Source organism: Ostrea edulis, chromosome 4 (assembly GCF_947568905.1).
Source record: "Ostrea edulis chromosome 4, xbOstEdul1.1, whole genome shotgun sequence".
In the NCBI taxonomy this organism is placed as follows: Eukaryota; Metazoa; Mollusca; class Bivalvia; order Ostreida; family Ostreidae; genus Ostrea; species Ostrea edulis.
In genome coordinates this window covers 66,924,091-66,944,137 of record NC_079167.1, presented here as the reverse complement: position 1 = coordinate 66,944,137, position 20,047 = coordinate 66,924,091, and the positions used below count along the sequence as shown (strand labels likewise).

General features: G+C 35.4%; 1 protein-coding gene across 18 annotated transcripts in view; it reads right to left on the bottom strand.

The window, feature by feature from the left end:
- LOC125670876 (cell death-inducing p53-target protein 1-like) overlaps nucleotides 1-766 on the bottom strand; it is a 37,820-nt gene extending 37,054 nt beyond the window's left edge. For 4 of the 18 annotated variants that reach the window (XM_048906313.2, XM_048906319.2, XM_048906317.2 and 1 more), the window contains exon 1: nucleotides 633-757. The gene's annotated coding sequence lies outside the window, so the exon portion shown is untranslated. Of the gene's footprint in view, nucleotides 1-628 lie in introns of all 18 variants that reach the window. The other 14 variants (XM_056163524.1, XM_056163514.1, XM_056163521.1 and 11 more) reach the window with 6 other exon arrangements.
- Between the last annotated feature and the right edge of the window lie 19,281 nt (nucleotides 767-20,047).

Below are 20,047 nucleotides of genomic sequence, written 5' to 3'. Positions count from 1 at the left end.
TACCATTTTGAATTTATTGGTTAATTTTGTTTAGTTTTAACGGCCTTTTTCATTGCATACGGAATGTATTATTGTTGTTTATAATTGTTTGCTTTGAAAAAAAGAAAAAAGTCGAGGCTAAATGTGATGTCACAATGCACAGTTTACGTCGCCTTGCGTTTTATTTCCCGCGTTCAATGAATAGGCGGATCATGTAAAACTGCTGTCCCCATATAAACTCCTTTAATGAGATGTTACTGGGTGTTTAGCGCAAGGAAATTTCATTCAAATATGTATTTTTAAATGAATCATAATCACGGAATTATGATTACCACTCGGGAAACGGAGTTACGTACATGCTTCGCTCGGTCCAACGGTCACACCGTATACATATTACTTTATTTATCTGATAGGCCTAGTATACAGCAATTGCTATAAAATTCTACCAAATATCATTCTGAATACTTTTTTCATATACTGTTATTATATCATCACATGTAGGCCTACATGTCTCATGCTTGTGACGCAATGGCATTTAAATGTTCCGGGATTTCCATTCCGTAATTTCAGTTTTCGCTATGTGGGCTACAAAATTACAAACTAACAAACCGATTACACTATAGGCAGTTTGAAAACAAAAATAGTATACCTACAAATCGTTAGTGACGATCAAGTGTCCAAACTGTTTACCTCTGAAGCTGTCGAGATAAATACCGATTCCTAGTAGAAATTACTTCCGTTTTCGAGCCGTGTGCAAATTATTGACGTCATATTCTAAAGTTGCCAGTAGGCGGATCAAACGAAATTTTATAGTCGTGAGAGAGATAGCTGCAGAACTGTAGCTCTCTGGAAAAATATTTTGACATAACAGAGAGAGAGAGAGAGAGAGAGAGAGAGAGAGAGAGAGAGAGAGAGAGATCCTTTGTATGAAGATAACGATTGCTCTTACGAAAAATAATAATTAGGCTATTGACAATTTTAAAAGGTGTCCTTGCGACGATGAAAAGTGACGTGTATGATGAAAATGCGTATGGATATCAAATTAATGACAGCAAACTGATACGCTCATATCATTCATTTGGAAAAGAAAGGTCACATGAAATATCATCCAAATCATGACGCATCTTTTAAGATGTAGTAGTGTGCATAGCGACTCCACCTTCGTGTGACTTATCAATATTAATGGTTGACAGTAGAAAAACCGTATTAATTTAATCAATATTCAAAGAAAATGTGTATGTTGCCACCTATTTTAAAATAGTATCTATATACAACAGATTGATAAAAATAGATAAAAACTTGTTACAGTCAACAGTTTAGAAAAACTGCTTATTTATAAATATTTATAAATTAGATTGTGAATATTAGGGAAAACATTGTATCGTCGACTGACCAGTTTCGGTGACCTTAGTGATAAACCGCGATTTTCTCATTAATCACTTGGATTAAATAAATAAATAATACTCCTACCATTAAAGTAATTAAATTACTTTACTTTCATCCAAAAATTCCAACTCCTTTGGTACGTTAATTGAATATATTTTCGTAACAAAAAACATGTCACTTTGTGATCCTAAAACGGTGACGTCACCTATTTCGGTGACCATTGTTGATATAAGTTTGCCAAAAGTTTTTAACTGTTATTAAAACGTATATACAGGAGGAATGTGCAACTAAACGTCAATGAATAAAATAGCATAGAGTAGAATTCTAGACTTTTGGTATAGCCTACTTTATATCAATTTGAAGGTTTGCTTGAAAAAAGTAGTAAGTAAATGGGCTTATTTTGGGGTGCTTGTGTTGATTGTTTGCATACTCTCCTTCTAATGGTTCATTTTCGGGGGGGGGGGGGGGGGATTGAAGACGTACTATATATATGTTTGCAAACACTACGGCGAAATTGATGGTGCAATCTACACCCGGAAATGACAACGCGAACACGTAAACAAAAGGTCACCGATTCTGGTCAGTCACCGAAATAGGGCAGTCGACGATATATATATATATATATATATATATATATATATATATATAGACATATAGTTGAAGGAATACCAGTATAGGACTGATTTATTGCCCCTGACAACATTTTTTTAACATAAAAAGAAATAAACTTTTTTACGCTCATTAGATTACCATTAACTCCCACTTTATCCAGTGAATAAAATTCCTCTGAAAGATATATTTATATCATACGTAAAGTTTAATTTGATGAAGTTTTTGCAAAACCCTATGACATCACACGAGGATCGATCTACCTTAAAACATATTATCTAGACTATATACACATGTAAAAATTTATACAGAATGAGATACTGAGTAGCTGTGCTGAGATACTGTGGGCGTTGTTAAACAAAAGAAGAAAAAGAGAAAACATGATCACTCATCCGGGAAATGTACGTTTACGTCAGATGCAACATCCGGAAGTTTCAGTGAACCATGCATATGTAAATTTAGGGTAAATATATGGCATCTTAAACTGGATCTTTACCTTGTAAATACCACAGCATTCAGTAGGAGGGCTAAGCTGATACTAGTGTGTGACCTGTGGCTGTCACTGATACTAGAGTGTGACCTGTGGGTGTTACTGATACTAGAGTGTGATGTCACTGATACTAGAGTGTGACCTGTGGGTATCGCTGATACTAGTGTGACATGTGGGTGTCGCTGATACTAGTGTGACATGTGGGTGTCGCTGATACTAGTGTGACATGTGGGTGTCGCTGATACTAGTGTGACATGTGGGTGTCGCTGATACTAGAGTGTGATCCATGGATGTCCTTGATACTAGTGTGACCAGTGGGCGTCGCTGGTATTAGAGTGTGACCTGTGGGTGTCTCTGATACCAGTGTGACCTGTGGGTGTCGCTGATACTAGAGTCCAATTTGTGGGTGTCGCTAGTATTAGAGTGTGTCACTGATACTAAAGTGTGACCTGTGGGTGTCACTGATACTAGAGTCCGACCTGTGGGTGTTACTGATACTAAAGTGTGACCTGTGGGTGTCACTGATACTAGAGTGTGACCTGTGGGTGTCGCTGATACTAGTGTGACGTGTGGGTGTCACTGATACTAGTGTGACGTGTGGGTGTCGCTGATACTAGTGTGACCTGTGGGTGTCGCTGATACTAGTGTGACGTGTGGGTGTCGCTGATACTAGTGTGACGTGTGGGTGTCGCTGATACTAGTGTGACCTGTGGGTGTCGCTGATACTAGTGTGACCTGTGGGTGTCACTGATACTAGTGTGACGTGTGGGTGTTGCTGATACTAGTGTGACGTGTGGGTGTCGCTGATACTAGTGTGACGTGTGGGTGTCGCTGATACTAATGTGACGTGTGGGTGTCGCTGATACTAGTGTGACGTGTGGGTGTCGCTGATACTAGTGTGTGACGTGTGGGTGTTACTGATACTAGAGTGTGACCTGTGGGTGTCACTGATACTAGAGTGTGACATGTGGGTGTCGCTGATACTAGTGTGACGTGTGGGTGTCGCTGATACTAGAGTCCGACCTGTGGGTGTCACTGATACTAGAGTGTGACATGTGGGTGTCGCTGATACTAGAGAGGGTTTCAAACTCCCTTTGAATTTTTTTTTTGATCTGTCTCTGCAATGGGTTCTGCTAGGGTGGCTAGCAACTGTCAGTCTTAGAGATGTAGAGGAAGTGAAACTGGGGGGGGGGGGGGGGGGGGTGACTGACACCATTTTGCGAATGAATGATAATAAAAAAAAATTGAGTCGCTCATTCCCAGTTCTAGAGATTAAAGTTCACAAAAGACATTTAATGCCCATACTATTCTGAGTTTAAAAATAGAGAACTTTGTCTTAGATTGCACACTAGCACAATTGAAGTCCATATGGTTAAAGGACCAATTCGAGATTGAATTAATCTAAGGACTAATCACGAAAGATTAAACGAGATTAAAGTCCAAAACTATTTCTCTTTCACCCATGGAAAATCGAATAAAACAACTTGAAACATGCTTGAAAGCAACATTAAAGTTATCATATTGTGTTGAAGACAAACCATTCCATTTCATATATCATTACCTAGCTGAGTAACTCAGCAGGTTAGCACGTCGATTGATAAAAGAGAAAAATTAAACACGTCGATTGCTGAGCTGTAGATCGCGGGTTCCAGTCCAGCAATGGTTTCTAATATTTTTTCAGATTGCTTTCTACTAAAACTGCATTTTTTGTTGACTAAAAAAAATGAAATTTGAAAGTTTTCAATTTCAAAATATTGTTGTACATATCCTCCACTTTTCATCCATATCTGGTGTAGCATTTACTCCTTAAAACAAAAATGAGTACCATCTATCCTTCTGTGTTTAGTAAACCAGAAGGGATAAAAGAATTAGATAGATTACATGAGAAAATTGTTTTGGTTCCAGGTGACAAAGCTTGTAACAACATTTTCTTTGTTGTTATGGCTCATTATTACAACTGTATTACAGAAGAACTTGGCTTTAAATCAACATCTGGTAATCCAACTTATACTTAGAGTTCCCTTTCCAAAGACGGGATATCTTCAAAATCTTTAAAATTATGGAAAGACAAAGGGTTCAATATTCTATCTTTGTAATTATGTATTTGTTCTTCCTAAATGCGCCATCGGTTCAATGTAAATAGAAAAATGTTAATCGTTATCTTGACATTGGTAATGTATAACGGTATATTCGTCATTTGAATTGCGTAAGATGTAAATGTATGTTTGTGTAGATGCGTAACAAGTGAATGCATTATTTATTTAATGTAAATTTGAAATTGGATCTTCGTCATCCGTAGTTGAGCATTTTGCACATTGTAGTTTGTTAAGCCTATGCAAGTTGTGGTAAATGTGTTTTGGTAATCCGTCCGATGTTAGTTCGACATTCGCATTTAATTCAACATTTGTAAATTGCTCTACCATTATGACGACAGAGGGCGCGCGCTACATCGTATCTTTTGGGAAACAGACTATAGAATCATATACTAGGACCAGTTAACACTCGGGACTACTTGGGTGTCTAGCACACTCAACATTAACCGGTTGGCGCTAAAAGTCGTTGAAAATAAATGTGCTGCTGAAATAGTTTGATCAGAGACTTGATGTAAAACATTGTTGTAAGCATCAATATAGATGACTGGACTGATTTTTTCCATGATCCATGAGTTTACTTTAAACAAACAGTGTATGCCATTTAGTAACCATATACCACCAGGGACGTTACATTTATTTGTGCGAGACCAAAAACTCTTGTACATATTTGCTTTGATTGGGATTGATTTTCGTTTTCGCGCCCCTTCCCCACCATTTTTGCATTGCTGTCACTGAAATACGTAATTCACAATATTAAATAGTTAATATGTACATTGGGTAAGAATTCTAAAACACGCAAAAACTATTCTGGTTTAATAGGCGTCGGAAAGGGGGGGGGGGGCTAAACCAACAAAAAAGTTTCTACGTCGTTTGGGGGGGGGGGGGTATTATGTCTATCTTTGCAAAAAAAAGTGGGGGGGGGGAGGCTAAGCCCCTCCCTAGTCCCCCCCTCCCCGGTTCCGACGCCTATGGGTCTTATATTTGTAAACAAAGTGAATCAGTTATCATTTACCAGCTGTTTTCATTAAATGACAGCCAACCTTGAATGTAACATATTTAAAGTTTTTATGTAATAGACCAGTCGGGCTATTTTTCCATAATTTTTACTAGACCAGTAACCTGAGCCATGGCCTAGATTTGAATTTTACATTATTTCCACAAGCACTTGTTTCGTATCTGATCACCCCCTTCTTTTTCTCTCCATAAGATAGCTAACTCAAATTCAGACACCCCAATTTCTAAACTCCTATTTTTGTTAAAAATGTATCATTAATCAACATTACCGGGGGTATTTTGATATAGTTTAATTTGAGATACGTTTCTCTTGTCAAAAAAATTGTTCCAGTTGTCCTCTGTCAAGCCTCTTTATTGTAAACCACTCCTTTTGTCTGTTTAAAGCAGAGAAAGAAACATCTTTTTATTTCATAGTCTAGCTGTTAGAGGTTATTTATAAACCTTGTTGGTCACATATAGAGTCCTTGTACATATATGTAAATATACGCTTCCTAGACTCTAAATATTTAGAGGATGTAGAAGTACATTTGCACTTAATTTTTTACTCAAAGCAAACACGAGAATAGAGGGGAAACAACTGAAAATCCCATGATACAGTTAATTACACTAAAAAAGAGTAACAATCCATTTTTAGTGTAACAATTGCCCTGTTGGGGAATTGTGTCCAACCTTTTAAACAATCGTAGTGATGAACCATCGGAATATTTTTTCATGATTGATTATCAGTATAATCGGACGCACTATAATTGATTAATAATCAATTAATTTCAAGTATTAAATTTGTTCATTATTGAATGAAGAATGAATTGGTAAAAAAAATTTGGGGGTGATTTCTGAAATGCATTTTTGATGTATTTTTTATCATTGGATTCATTTATCAAATTAATACTTATGAATTAGTTACATTCACAGAAAATAAATCAAGAAAGCATGAATATAAATTACTTTAAGTTATATTTTGATTAATCGATTATCAAAAATTTTAATAGATTATCTATAATCGGGGGCCATTTCGATTAGATAATCGAATTATTCTATTAATCAGTACATCGTCGGAGAAGAAACTCTACTTATGATAAACAGAAGGAATGAAACTCATAGTAAAAATATGGTATGAATTTGCTTATCAAAATATCTTCCTTGCACAAATTGAAATAATTTACCTCGGACTTCGAAAGGCCGTGAAAATAATAGCTCCGAGGGAATGTCACATAAACTGGTCCTCCAATATGATTCTATAGTCTGTTTCCCAAAAGATTCGATGTAGCGCGTCATAATGGTAAAACAACGAACAAATGTTGAAATGCAGTGAACGAATGAGCAAATTCGAATATCGAACTATCATCGGACGGATTACCAAAAAATTTACTGTAACTCGCAACTGCAATGTGCAAATGCTCAAATACGGATGACGAAGATCTAATTTCAAATTTACATTGAATAAATAATGCTTTCACTTGTTACGCATCTACACAGACATTACATCCCTTTACATCTCACGCCATTCAAATAACAAATATACCGTTATGTACTACAAATGTCAAGATAACGATTAACATTTTTCTATTTTACATTGAACCAATGGCGCATTTAGTAACAACAAATACATAATTACAAAGATAGAATATTGAACTCTTTGGCTCTCCATATAAAATCACGTTTGAGTTATTTATAAACACATTTAATATGATGATATTTCAGTCAGTGAGTCGTACCTGTATAAATCTACTGGATCCCAACACATCACGAAAATTCTTACAAACACCATTGCAGGATACAGTAACTGTTCTACCAAGCCCCACCTTTATACTCCTCACGAATTTCTTAACTGTTGTGAAGGAGAAACTTCTAGAAACTATATTGTGCCGCAACATTTGTGAGAATCTGTGTAAATCAAATGTGAATTCTAAAGAGAACCCAAGAAATTTTAGTACATTTGAATTAAAAAACTTTTTTTAAAAAATCAACAGCATCAAAACGTACATTTTTTTTTAGACTTTACACTACCATTCCTCATGATGAATTTAAAACTGAATCTATTGACATCACAGACAGCTGCTTTTTCAATAAAACTTGAACTAAAAAATATTCTTATTTTATGATCAGTCACCCAAACAAAACTTACATATAAACACCATCCTTAATCTACAAACTATAGTACTCTGAAGTTGATGTTTAAAAGGTGCTGGAGATCCTCATTGACAATATATTTGGAGATCAGGCCTTCCTACAATCTCTTGGAATTCCTATTGGCACAAATTGCGCCCCTTTATTAGCTGCCCTTTTGGTATTTTTATGAGGCAGCTATTTTTCAAAAGTTTCTTTATGAAAAAATTAAATATTGCAGTGGCTTTCAATACGACATTTTGATACATCCACGATGTTTTGCTGTTAACAATATTCATTTATATGTCGATTATATTCCGATGAATTCGAAACAAAGGATGCCAAGGGGTTATCCACATCTATTTAATATATGAATAATTTACTGAACGTAGAAGTTAACGACAAAATAACAACTCAACTTTATGACAAACGGGATGACTTCAGTTTCTTCATCGTTCAATATTGATGTAGCAGTATTCCATCATCACCTGCTTGTGGTGATTATGTATCTCAAATGATTCGATACGCGATAACAATTTTTTTGTGTATGGTCAGTTTCTAAACCAAGACAGGCTACTGATGAACAAGTTTATGTTACAGGAGTTTTAATAGTTTTCGTTTCGAGTCAGCATTTCGCAATTATGGTCGTCATGCTGATCTTATTTATAGCCTGCCATTAGGTCGAATGCGGTCTGAATGGTTTCATACCAATTCTTTACATGCCGATATTTCCAGAAGTTCGTGTTTGCCCTGCTCTCAGTTTGTTTTGTAATCTTTATCAGATTTTTGAAATTGATTATTATTTGTTATTTTCACGTTTTCCATTGTCAGGGAAGAAAGTTATTCGGTGCTGCTATAGAACAACTGCCAATACACATGCATCTTTCAGTAAAAGTTTTTTATGAGTTTCTCGGGCGTTGAAAGAACAAATTGCGAAACTATTGCAAATAAAATTATTGAAAATTAATTAATTATGGAACTGTAAAGGACAGTATGCGATGGTGGTGAAAATATTGTTGGTTTTTGTCTATTTGACGTCCACATTCCTTCGAGAATTTTTCGTTCTTATTGAGATTTCACCAGCTGTAGCACCACACATCTAGATATACATGTGTACATGTATGAATCTATGTATATATATGCTTGGCGCTAAGGCCGTAAAATTAAGGGGTTTTAACGTGCCAACGCTTGTTGCGCTCCGGGACCTCCATTTTTAAGATCATATCACAAATAGTGTTGGTTCATTCTCACTTGTAAATGTCGAGCAGTCATTTCGTGCTTTTACGTCTTTTAAAAGTAGGTTTGACGCGGCCATGGCACGAGTAGGGATCGAACTCCGCGACAGGTTGAAAAATATGGTTGGCAAGATGTGGTTGTTCAGGCAACATGAAAGCAAGTTGTTCCATTGGAAAAATACGCTTATTGTATGCACGCTGTCTACATCTGAAATTCGAACAATGATTGATGTTATTCAACAGAAAACTATTTTATTCATTTATTCTGCCAATGCCGGAGAGCATTCCGACAATGCTAGAATAGGTATACAATCCCACAGAATAAAAGGCAAGGTAGTAGAAAAGTTATATCTATAGCTACTTGTAACCAGCTAGATCTACTAGTAACTGGCTATTTAAACAGAGAAAAGTTGGCTACCATTAGCTAACTACTAGTAACCAGTTACTTATAATGGGGAAAACTAGCTACTAATATAGCCAGCTACTACAATATTTATTTTATATTAATATTATTTCGGAAAACGGAAGCGTGGTTCCGATTTAATTTGATTGTGGGATAGTGCAATGATAGGACTACTTTAATTCCAAGAGATTTTTAAACATGACACGCCTAATGGTACGATCGCCGACCTTGAGTTGTAGACTAGGAACGGATTTTTGGTTTTGTTTTGTGGTAAAAATAATTAATTCCGTCTTGTACTGGTTCAGTTTCAGTAGGTTCGATATCACCCAAGATCCAATGTTTCCAATGCAGGCTTTAAGTCAAGCAAAGTAGTTTTCCCAATTTTCAGGGGGTCTGTTGGTCATAAAGACCCGTGTATCATCTGTGTAATAGAAATATTTCTATCTTTGCCGTTCACATATACTAGTAAAGTCTTGAGAAAATGCAATGTAACTTGGGTCTCAGAACAGATACTTGAGGAACGCCACGCGGCAAAATGACAGGAATCTGATTACTGAGTTCAATGGTAAATCACTAGTGTCTATTTTATAGGTATAATTTTGTAATGGTTAGGGGTATGTGTGTAAAACGCAATGAAGATCCCATTTAGTGGAATGACCTGACAACCCTTGGTATGGGCTAGCCAAAGAGTACATAAAGCGAAGCTTTGGGGAAGTCAGGGCCCCTACTGGACAGTCTGCACTATAAATCTACACCATCGTCGAAGTCAGTCATTCAGAAGCTAGCCATGCAAGAAGTCGGCGGACGAATCAGGAAGGAAGAAGTCAAAACAGTTATAAGCACCAGTGGCAAGTAATCCTAGGAAATTTATGTTAAGTTCCGGGTGTAGTAAATTTGAAGAAGATTGAGACACCCAGTTCTTCTCTATCAATAGGAACCTAGGGGAGAAACACGGTGCAAGAAGTAGCCCTTACCCAGTCTCAGCCTCTAGATAAGGGAAAAATTTAGTACGGTGTAATTTACCCTCAGATAGAGCGAACTTCATAATCATACCAATCATTAGCTCAGATAGAGTAAGAGGAAAACATCTATATCCCCTGTAAGGACCCGATCATACTCGTTACAATTTGATCCATCCAAAGACATTACACTAAAATCCATAGGATACGCGAAGGGTTTGAAATAATATTTCATGATCAAAGACATCAAAAGCTGTTGATTGCTGATAAGTCAAGAACAAGAACTGCGGATGATCGCTGATCTAATGTTGTTACGATGTCATTGTGGGTTTTCACGAGAGTTTCCGTAGAATGCCGAGCAGTGTATGTTGAGTGGAGTGGATATCTTAAGGAATTTGAGTCAAGATGAAAATCAATCTTGAATGCCAAAACTTTCTCTAAGATCTCGGAAATAAAATGTAAATTGGAAACTGGATGATAGTTTTTCAGTCTTTCTTTGGCGAGTCCAGATTTCTTGAAAAGAGGTTTTACATGCGCCTCCTTAAAGAGAGAAGGATTCACAATTTTGGTTGATCAGAGACAGTATTGGTACAAAGCACCTCTTGAGAACATTGGCGGGAATAGGGTCTTGGTCACATCATGAAAGGTGAAGATAACGAACGATGATCAATCTCATAACTCTTATAAGCAATGCAAAATATAGAGTTGGGCAAACACGGACCCCTGAACACACCAGGTGGGATCAGATGTCTAGGAGGAGTAAGAACCCCTGTTGACCGGTCACACCCGCCGTGAGCCCCACATCTTGAGCAGGTAAACGGAGTTATCCGTAATCTAAATCAGTGTGCCAAGAACGGCCTAACAATTGGTATGAAACACATCAGACAGCATTTGACCCAATGATACATGTGTAAGTTGTATTTGCAAATTAGATTGTTATAACGACCATAGAATTTAATTAATTGGTGCATTCATAATGATTGACCTAGCTTACATCTTTTTCCGTGGGTATGTTGAAAAGAAGTAAAATTCAGTTAGTCGTAACGACCATATGCGTCAAAAGAGTTTTGCTTGTATCAGAATTTGTTTCAGTTTTATCACTGTGTCGATGAACAAGTTCAAAAACAGGTTCGATAAATCCTTATCGGAAGAAGGTGTTGGTAGGGTACTGTATTTGTTTTTCCCTCATCAGAAAATTTGTGATCTTGATGAATTTCTTCAGATTTTTTCCACATTCTTCTAAATGTAACGAATGCACAGAGAAAATATTCCTGCATGATCCTTTCTCTTTGAAAAATAATGCGAATGTCATGCAATTTTTCCCCGCATAGCGTTCTATTATATGTTATATATCAATATAGCGTTTGGTGATTTTTATGTGATAATCGTACAGTCTTTACATGAAAATGTTACATTGAACCGTAGAAAATATGAAGGGGCAACAAATTTTGTATATTTGCAAGTTTGAAACACACAAAACTAATGAATAACATTGTATACAATTGTATAAGTTTCTGTTCTTAATTTTATTTTTTTTTTTTTTTTTTTTTTTTTTTTTTTTTATAATTCTTTATTTTCTTCTATTCTGTAATATCAACACAAGTGGCATATGCATCAATCTTCAAGTTACAGAAAAAAAAATTTATGAGAGAGAGAGAGAGAGAGAGAGAGAGAGAGAGAGAGAGAGAGAGAGAATATATCAAGAGGCTGTTTCAATTGAATAAAAGGTTCCATCCATTCCAGGTTGAGTCAAATTTTGATTTTTCACCATTTTTATAGAAGATGTATTTCAAGGTTCATAGTTCTTTTTCAAATGAGATATCGCTACTAATATACTTAATGTCTTTTCTGTACATCTCATGGTATATATATAGTACTTTAACCACAGAAAAAGTGTGTTTGAATATATTTGTTTGAATCAAGAAAACCCAGCAAAAAGTTTCTTTTTGTAATAGATAACTGTAGATTTGTATTTTCTTCAACATATGTTTCCAAAGTATCTAAAAAAGATTGAACATTTACACATTCCCAGAAGAGGTGTTCCAATGTTTCTTCTTCCAATTTATAAAATGTACAGCTTTTTGTATCCTTTCTCTTAATTTTATGCAGGAAAGTGTTTGTAGCCAAAATTCTATTAATAAGTCTATATTGGAACCATTGAAATTTTGAATTTTTTGTTAACTTAAATGGTAACTTATAAATTGTTCTCCATTCACTTTCTTCAAGTCCAAATAGAGTGTTCCATTTTGTTTTACAGATTGGTTCAGTATCGTTATAGTTCAATATATCATAAATTTTCTATAATGATCCTCTTTCAAATTAATTTGTAATCATAACTTGTCATTGGGTCGAATGCAGTTTGATTTGTTACATTGCCGTTTTTTTATATAATGCTACGTTTACATGATCAAAATAAAAGGTTCACAGCGAATATGACCCGTCAATATAGGGTATGCTTATTCCTCTTAGGCTCTGGCGTGTCTACGAGTCCATGTTTGCCCTACTCTTAATTTTGTATTCTTTATGGGATGAGAGAGATTGATCACTTTTCGTTATCTCCACTTTTTCTGGACACGGGAATATTCATCATCACAAGCCGCGACTGGGTAGGATACGTTTCAGCCCTGACTTGTCACGATGGGGGAATATCTAATAAAATACCTTCAGAACCCTGACGCACAAGGGTATAGCTTGTCAAATATGCAAGAATATTCATATAGTATAGACTATATGACTTTTGGGGATAGGGTGGGACTGCAATAAGGTTATCAAACAGAACAAGCATTTTCATTTAATTTAAATTCGATTGTGTTTAAATTACGACTCTGGGGCTAGAGCGAAACCACATTAGAGGTTCAAGGTTTTACTTAAGAATAGATTTGAAAAATCCATTAAAAATCTTTTCAAGTAGGATAAATGGACAGTGTTATGATATGAAAGACAAAGCGCCGAATTGCCGAGTCGGTGACTTAAGATAATCAATCATATAAAATTATACACATGGCCTAGCATCATAATAGAAACTACTGGAAAGTTCTATTATTTCTTACCAATATGCAAGAGGTTGTATGTCCTTAATCTACTACTACTTCGTACGTTTGATAAATGGATAGCATTTTGTCATTCACAGTAGCGTTTATCAATACCCACTCACAGAATGGGAAAGTCCTTCACTGACAGATGACTTGTTAAAAGCGAGGACGCGAAATGTTCTTAAAAAGGATTTTTTTTTTTTTACAAGTTCTACATGTAAGATGAAAAGAAGTATATATATATATATATATATATATATATATATATATATATATATATATATATTTCTTATAAGTCACAATTCATGATGAATGTACAAACAAATGGAGACCCCCCCCCCCCCAAAAAAAAAGCTAGAGCATTAAGGAAGTCAGCTATACATACTGAAAATATATTTTTTCCAGATGCTTTGTCTGATGTGTTATTCACAATACCAAGAAACCATGCAAGCAAAACACAAATATTGTGCGCGATGCCCGTTCTCCAAATACACCGTAAAGTATAGGGTAACAAAAACCCATACCACAACAAGATAATCAAACGACATTTATTCCTCTTGACCATCAATGGTTTGCACATAAAATTAATTTTTAGATCAGCATCCTGATTTGGAAAAAATGGGTCGGTTTAGTTGATTTCTTTTTTATCATTCTTAAAAATACCGATTGAACACTATACACCAATTGCTTTGTTGATGCGGATATGAGTACACAATCCATGGTTAACATTAAACTTTCTTCTACATTATCGCAATTTGTGTAGAATGTTTCTTTTGTTCAGTTGGTATTTCAATAATAACACTATGTATCTTGTGTTTTTGTTATATATATCCGGGGGCCCGTGTTTGCCCAACTCTCTATTTTGTATTGCTTATAGGAGTTATGAGATTACTAAAGTAGTTAATCATGAAATACTTGAACACATTGTTTGAGAATTTCCCATTTTTTCTATATACAATGTATGATCTTTCTAATAGCTTGGTATTTCGTATTAGCTGAATAATCATCTTCAATTAGTATTGATATTTTCATTTTTCCAATATCACGCCCCGCCCTTATTTTCGGATATTTTGAATTCTTTCAGTGTTCTGTGATCTGACGTTCTTATCCCATTCTATGAGTTCCAAGAATCCTTCTAATTGATACGATTTTAAACTGAATAAACAGATCGTTACTTACAAAGACAAAGTCTATTCTACAGTATCTGATTTGACAAACCATAAATCTTTCATATTTATACAATCTTTTAGAATAATAGCACTTCTATCAGTTGTATTGTTAACATTACAATCAAGATTCCCACATAAAACAATAAGATATTGATGAAGTGCACGTTTTCAATTTTATTCTAAAAAGTGTTTTCTACTCTATTCTTTGTTTGGTGCACAAATATTTACCAAAGTGAGATTTTGTTCGTTAATACTGACATTAACTAGCTGTTAATGGATTTATGGGTATCGCGTATTTCTACATTCAACTTTTTTCAATAAGAATATACACCTCTCCCAAACCTCGTATCTGAAAACGCATGAATAGATTTTTCAGTTCATCCATTATAACTATATCGCATGAAAATACAAGGATAAATTTTTCAGTGCATATATGAAAAGGTGGAGATAACGTCATCAATCTTATAACTCCTATAAATAATACAAAATTAAAGAGTAGGGCAAACACGAAGCCCTGGACATACCTGAGGTGGAATCAGGTGTCTAGGAGAAGTAATCATCCCCTGCCGACCGATCACATCCACCGTAAGCCCTATATCTTGATCAGCTAAATGGAATAATTCGTAGTCAAAATCAGTTTGAAAACAACGGCCTAACAATTGGTATGAAACACGTCAGACAGCATTTGACTCGATGACAAGTTGTATTGGTAAAATAGATTGTTAAAACGACCATACAATTTGATAAATGCCAATTTTAAGCGTAACATCAACTTAATTTATTTGTCAGTAGCCTGTCCATTTTAAAAGCTGGTCATGCGCTAGCTGCAGATCTGTAGCTCTCTGGGAAATTGTTGGGACAGACCAGAGAGCTTATAGAAAACCTTCCATTTATGGCGCAGAAATAAATGCACACTGTTGACCAAATATCGCTGTATTCTTGCATCGCCGTCTAAAATATTTAATGTCAAAAAATTTCTAACATATTTCCCCACTATACTCTTGTCCAACCATATCTTCAAATATTCATTAAAGCCTCCATCTTCGCAAGCCAAGTGTCCGATTCGCTTGCTCTCATCTCCCCTTTGGTGGATTTAGTAGCAACTGAACTTCCATCTAACGAATCGAGCGAGTTATCATTCTTGACGGGAAAAATCTAACCAATCAGATAACGCATTATAATTTCTGTTACATGTGTATGTTTACAAAATGGAGTTGACAGATGAGAACAATAAAAAAAAAATTCTTATTTAAGCGCATACTTGTTGTATGCCTATATCACCTTTGTGTTTAAGGCTTAAATCCAATCGGATCACACGCTCGTCCTTTTCCGTAACCGGTAAGAAGACTCGGACGTGGATCGGCGCAAGAATTGCATCAAATCATTTCTTCGCCGGAAACACGCCTGTGGATGAGGTTTAAAGGCCAGAACCGAATCCCTGTATAACGTGTTATCTCTATTTTCACCACAGATTCAGTTTTGGTATGATTAACGTCTTATTCACCCTAATATATAAACATAAGTGAAAAATGATAGTGGTAGAATACTTAAATATGTATAATATTTTAGATGCATTTGAAAGTTCGCGTTTCATATACTGTAACGTACGACTGTGATGGCAGAGTTACATTTTAGTACGTGTACACATGACAACAGACTCTAATGGCGTCGATCCACATACAAGGTTCATTTATGGTTACGGAAATAGCCGAGTAGTTACGATTGGCTTAAATCATGTATCAAAGAATGCTTTTAAGATTTCAACGTTCCAACTTTTGTTTTGATATCGTATTCAATTTTGCTGATCTGAGTTTGTTCAGTTTATTCCAGCACATACCGTCCTTTATATCATCATTTGGGTAAGGTACATGCTCGAGTATCTCTTGAAGTTGATCGTAAACCCCAAAACTTTCCGAAAATCGTCCGTCTTTGGTTTTTTAAAAGACAAAATACCATGGTAAAGGCTACAACATCGGCTAAACAGAAAGACTGCCATTACTCAAATGAAAATGTATGTATCGCACGATTTGAATGAATGTTTTGGAAAGTCAAAGCGTGATATTTTGAAGGCTTAGAAATGCGACTAAATCCGCCAAGGGGGAGATGAGAGTAAGCGAAGCGGACGCTTGGTTTGCGAAGATGTAAAGCCCCATCCGACCCGAGCTCTCCAATGATTTCGTTTTTTGTTGACGTAGCCATGTTAGTAGACATATTTAATTAATGTGCTTAACAAACCAATTACAAAGACCTTCCCCTAAGATATCATAATCAAATGTATGAGTGCAAAATCAAAATAACCTAAAAATTGAAGATGTAAACATATTCAATTAATGTGCGTAACGAACCAACACGCAACTTCCGAGATATCAGCTCTTCTGTAATAAAGGTACGTTCAGTGCTCTATTGAACGCTTGGGTGCATGGTAATTTGTATCATTGTTGTGAGGTTTTTCCTTTGATGACTAATACACTACAGAAAGTGTGTTCCATCTCAAGGTAAAATTATTATTAGGAGGATGCAGAGAGAGAGAGAGAGAGAGAGAGAGAGAGAGAGAGAGAGAGAGAGAGTTAAACATACTATGTTTATAAAAACTGATGAAAGTTAATACTATATATTTACACTTGCCAACGTACTTCCTTATATGACTGTACTAATGAAATTGACATTCAATTTCTTGTAATAGAAAATTGGTCACGTGATCAGTCTTTTCTTGCGTATGAATACAATCACCGCTTCAAAAGTAAGTTACTGTACTTTTACTTGGCTTCTTGCTTATGCAATGCTGTGGGGGATTTTGACACCCCCCTTTCGCCACGAATTTGAATAATAGAAATAGCGTGAGTAAGATTCCAGATTGGCAACCAAAAAGGTTGAGTATTTTGGCTAATACTTGACTTTCACGCATACTCCTTCGTAAACCCTGGATACGCCACTGCAATGACATCATAACAGAAACAAACGCAGCACATTTCTGTTTTATAAATTGATGAAATCCTTGTAAACAAACAAGGATTTCATCAATTTATAAAACAGAAACATTAAACATACCGTTCTGTTGTTTCATTTTAAACAGTTTTAAATACCGTCTGCAACTATGCCTATTCCTAAATTGCAACTTCTGCATTGTGAATTTATAAAATAAAGTTCTATGATATTGGAAGAGAAAAATATGTAGGCAGATTTATAAGCCTATTTATTTTATGATGATTATAACTTAACCTGTTGTTTCCTTGCAACTGCCATCACGGCTATGACTCTGCATGATCATAAGCGAGGCTGGTTTCGAGGCTCGTAAAATTATGTTCATGTCAGGGTACCGGTGCGAGTTTTCATTAAAATCCTACAACAGAAATCTCTCAAGTGAACAAAAACTCTGTCAGTTCGTTTTTATTTTCTCTTACACATACTGAAGGTAAATAAAAGAAGTAACCTACCTGCACTTCGTCTAAATATGTCCTACTGTCTCGAAGCGTCTCCTGCATGGCTACAACCGCGAGTCCTAACGATGAACATGCCGTTGTTTCTTTCCAAAAACCTGACTAAGAGCTTAGCGTTAACTTGACCCATCATATCCTCCATCACTTCTCTCAGATCCTTTGAATTTCTGTCGAAATCTGTGTTCAAGAATTGCGTTTTCAACTTAGTAGGCTAGCCCAACGGCAATTTCTCCATCGCTGATCGCGACCATCACGGATGTAGTTTACTCCGCTCTTCTTATCTTCATTTCAGTTAACTTTACGCTCTAAATTACCTTTATTTTACACCTGTTTCGTCTTTCTTAACCTTTTTAATTATATATCTATATCTTATATTCTCTTTGATATTGTTCCTAATTTTCTATTTGATAAAACTTTAACGAACTATATTTTGTGTTCTACGATCGTTATTTCGGTCGTCTGCTACATAATCATGGAAGTTAGGTAAGAACAGAGTCTCGATCATCCAGACGCTTGTCTTAATTTATCAGACGAACGAGGCGGTGCGAATTGATGATCAAGACTAGTAAGAACACAAATCAAAATAGAAAATATAAATATAAGAAATAAAATATCATTTTTGAGTGTTATTGGGATATGACATGAAGTTGGTCCGTGATCAAATCTACTATACTATACTAATGATATATACTATACTAATAATATACTACTATACTAAGTCTATTATAATGCCCTTCATAGAATTTGATCATGTGACTAACTTCATGTCATATCCCAATAACATTCAAAAATGATATCTTATTTCTTAGATAATACACTAGTAAACCCTATCCGAATCCTGTGAGCGCCGGGAAAATCCACTTTGACCTTCTTTGCGTGAATATATCAAACACTTTCCTCACATCTTATATCGAAATGCCTGGTGATCTCCTTATGTATTCATATCTCAGGTTAATTAATTGACAAACTTTCACGATACTACATAAAAAGATCCAGTTCACGTGCTGCCCGTGAATAGCTTGATGAAATGACCTCTTATTGAATTTATAGTCCTCTAATCATATAATGCATCGCTATGTAAAGGTTATAGGGAAAAGGTTCTTGACATTATTATAAAATTCACAATGTTGGTTCCCCGTACCCGAGAAATACTCCTTACATTAATTAAATTTGATGAAAAATGGTTATGAACTTTCAGTGATTATGTTTAAATTCCAAAATAAGACCACGGTGACCTACTTTTGGGTCATGATGCACATCCCCCCATCCAAAGATGCATTAATTGACCAAGTCTGATGGTCGTACGCCTCATGGTATGATCCAGACACAATTTGAATATGTATTAGGCAGGCATATAAAAAAAATCACACTGAATCTACTGTTTCCGTGCATTGCTAATGGATGTCTTTCCCTTGATCCTAATTTCATAGTCCATAGAAATAAAAAAGAATTACATTTCAATTATTATGATGATATTGTTTTATTTTCATGCTGAATTTTAATGTACAGTCATGTTATAATACAAAAGTATAGAATGAAAAATATATGACTGATGAGATGTACAGTGACAAAATGAATTGGAATTGTCTCTCATCTTAAAATTTGCATAAAACATCAAAGAAGCAAACATGAAGCATAAAACATCAATGGATCAAAATCAGCATAAAACATCTATATCATATATGACTGATGAGATGTACAGTGACAAAATGAATTGGAATTGTCTCTCATCTTAAAATTTGCATAAAACATCAAAGAAGCAAACATGAAGCATAAAACATCAATGGATCAAAATCAGCATAAAACATCTATATCATACAGTGCAACAATACATTAAATTAAGTTGGACATAAGATTTCACTTTAGAAGTAATCACTGACAAGGTTGTGTATGAAGTGACCACTACGATGAAATAATAAATGTAGCTATGAAGTGACCACTACGATGAAATAATTCAATGTAGCTATGAAGTGACCACTACCGTAGTAATAATGAGAAGCATTTTCCGGTTGTCGTAAATCTCATAATATAATGACGAACCTCATAATGAAAGACACCTTAATGGCATATAATTATGACACATTATATAAATGTTAAACCATTTCATATAAACACAAAACCACTGTATAACGATA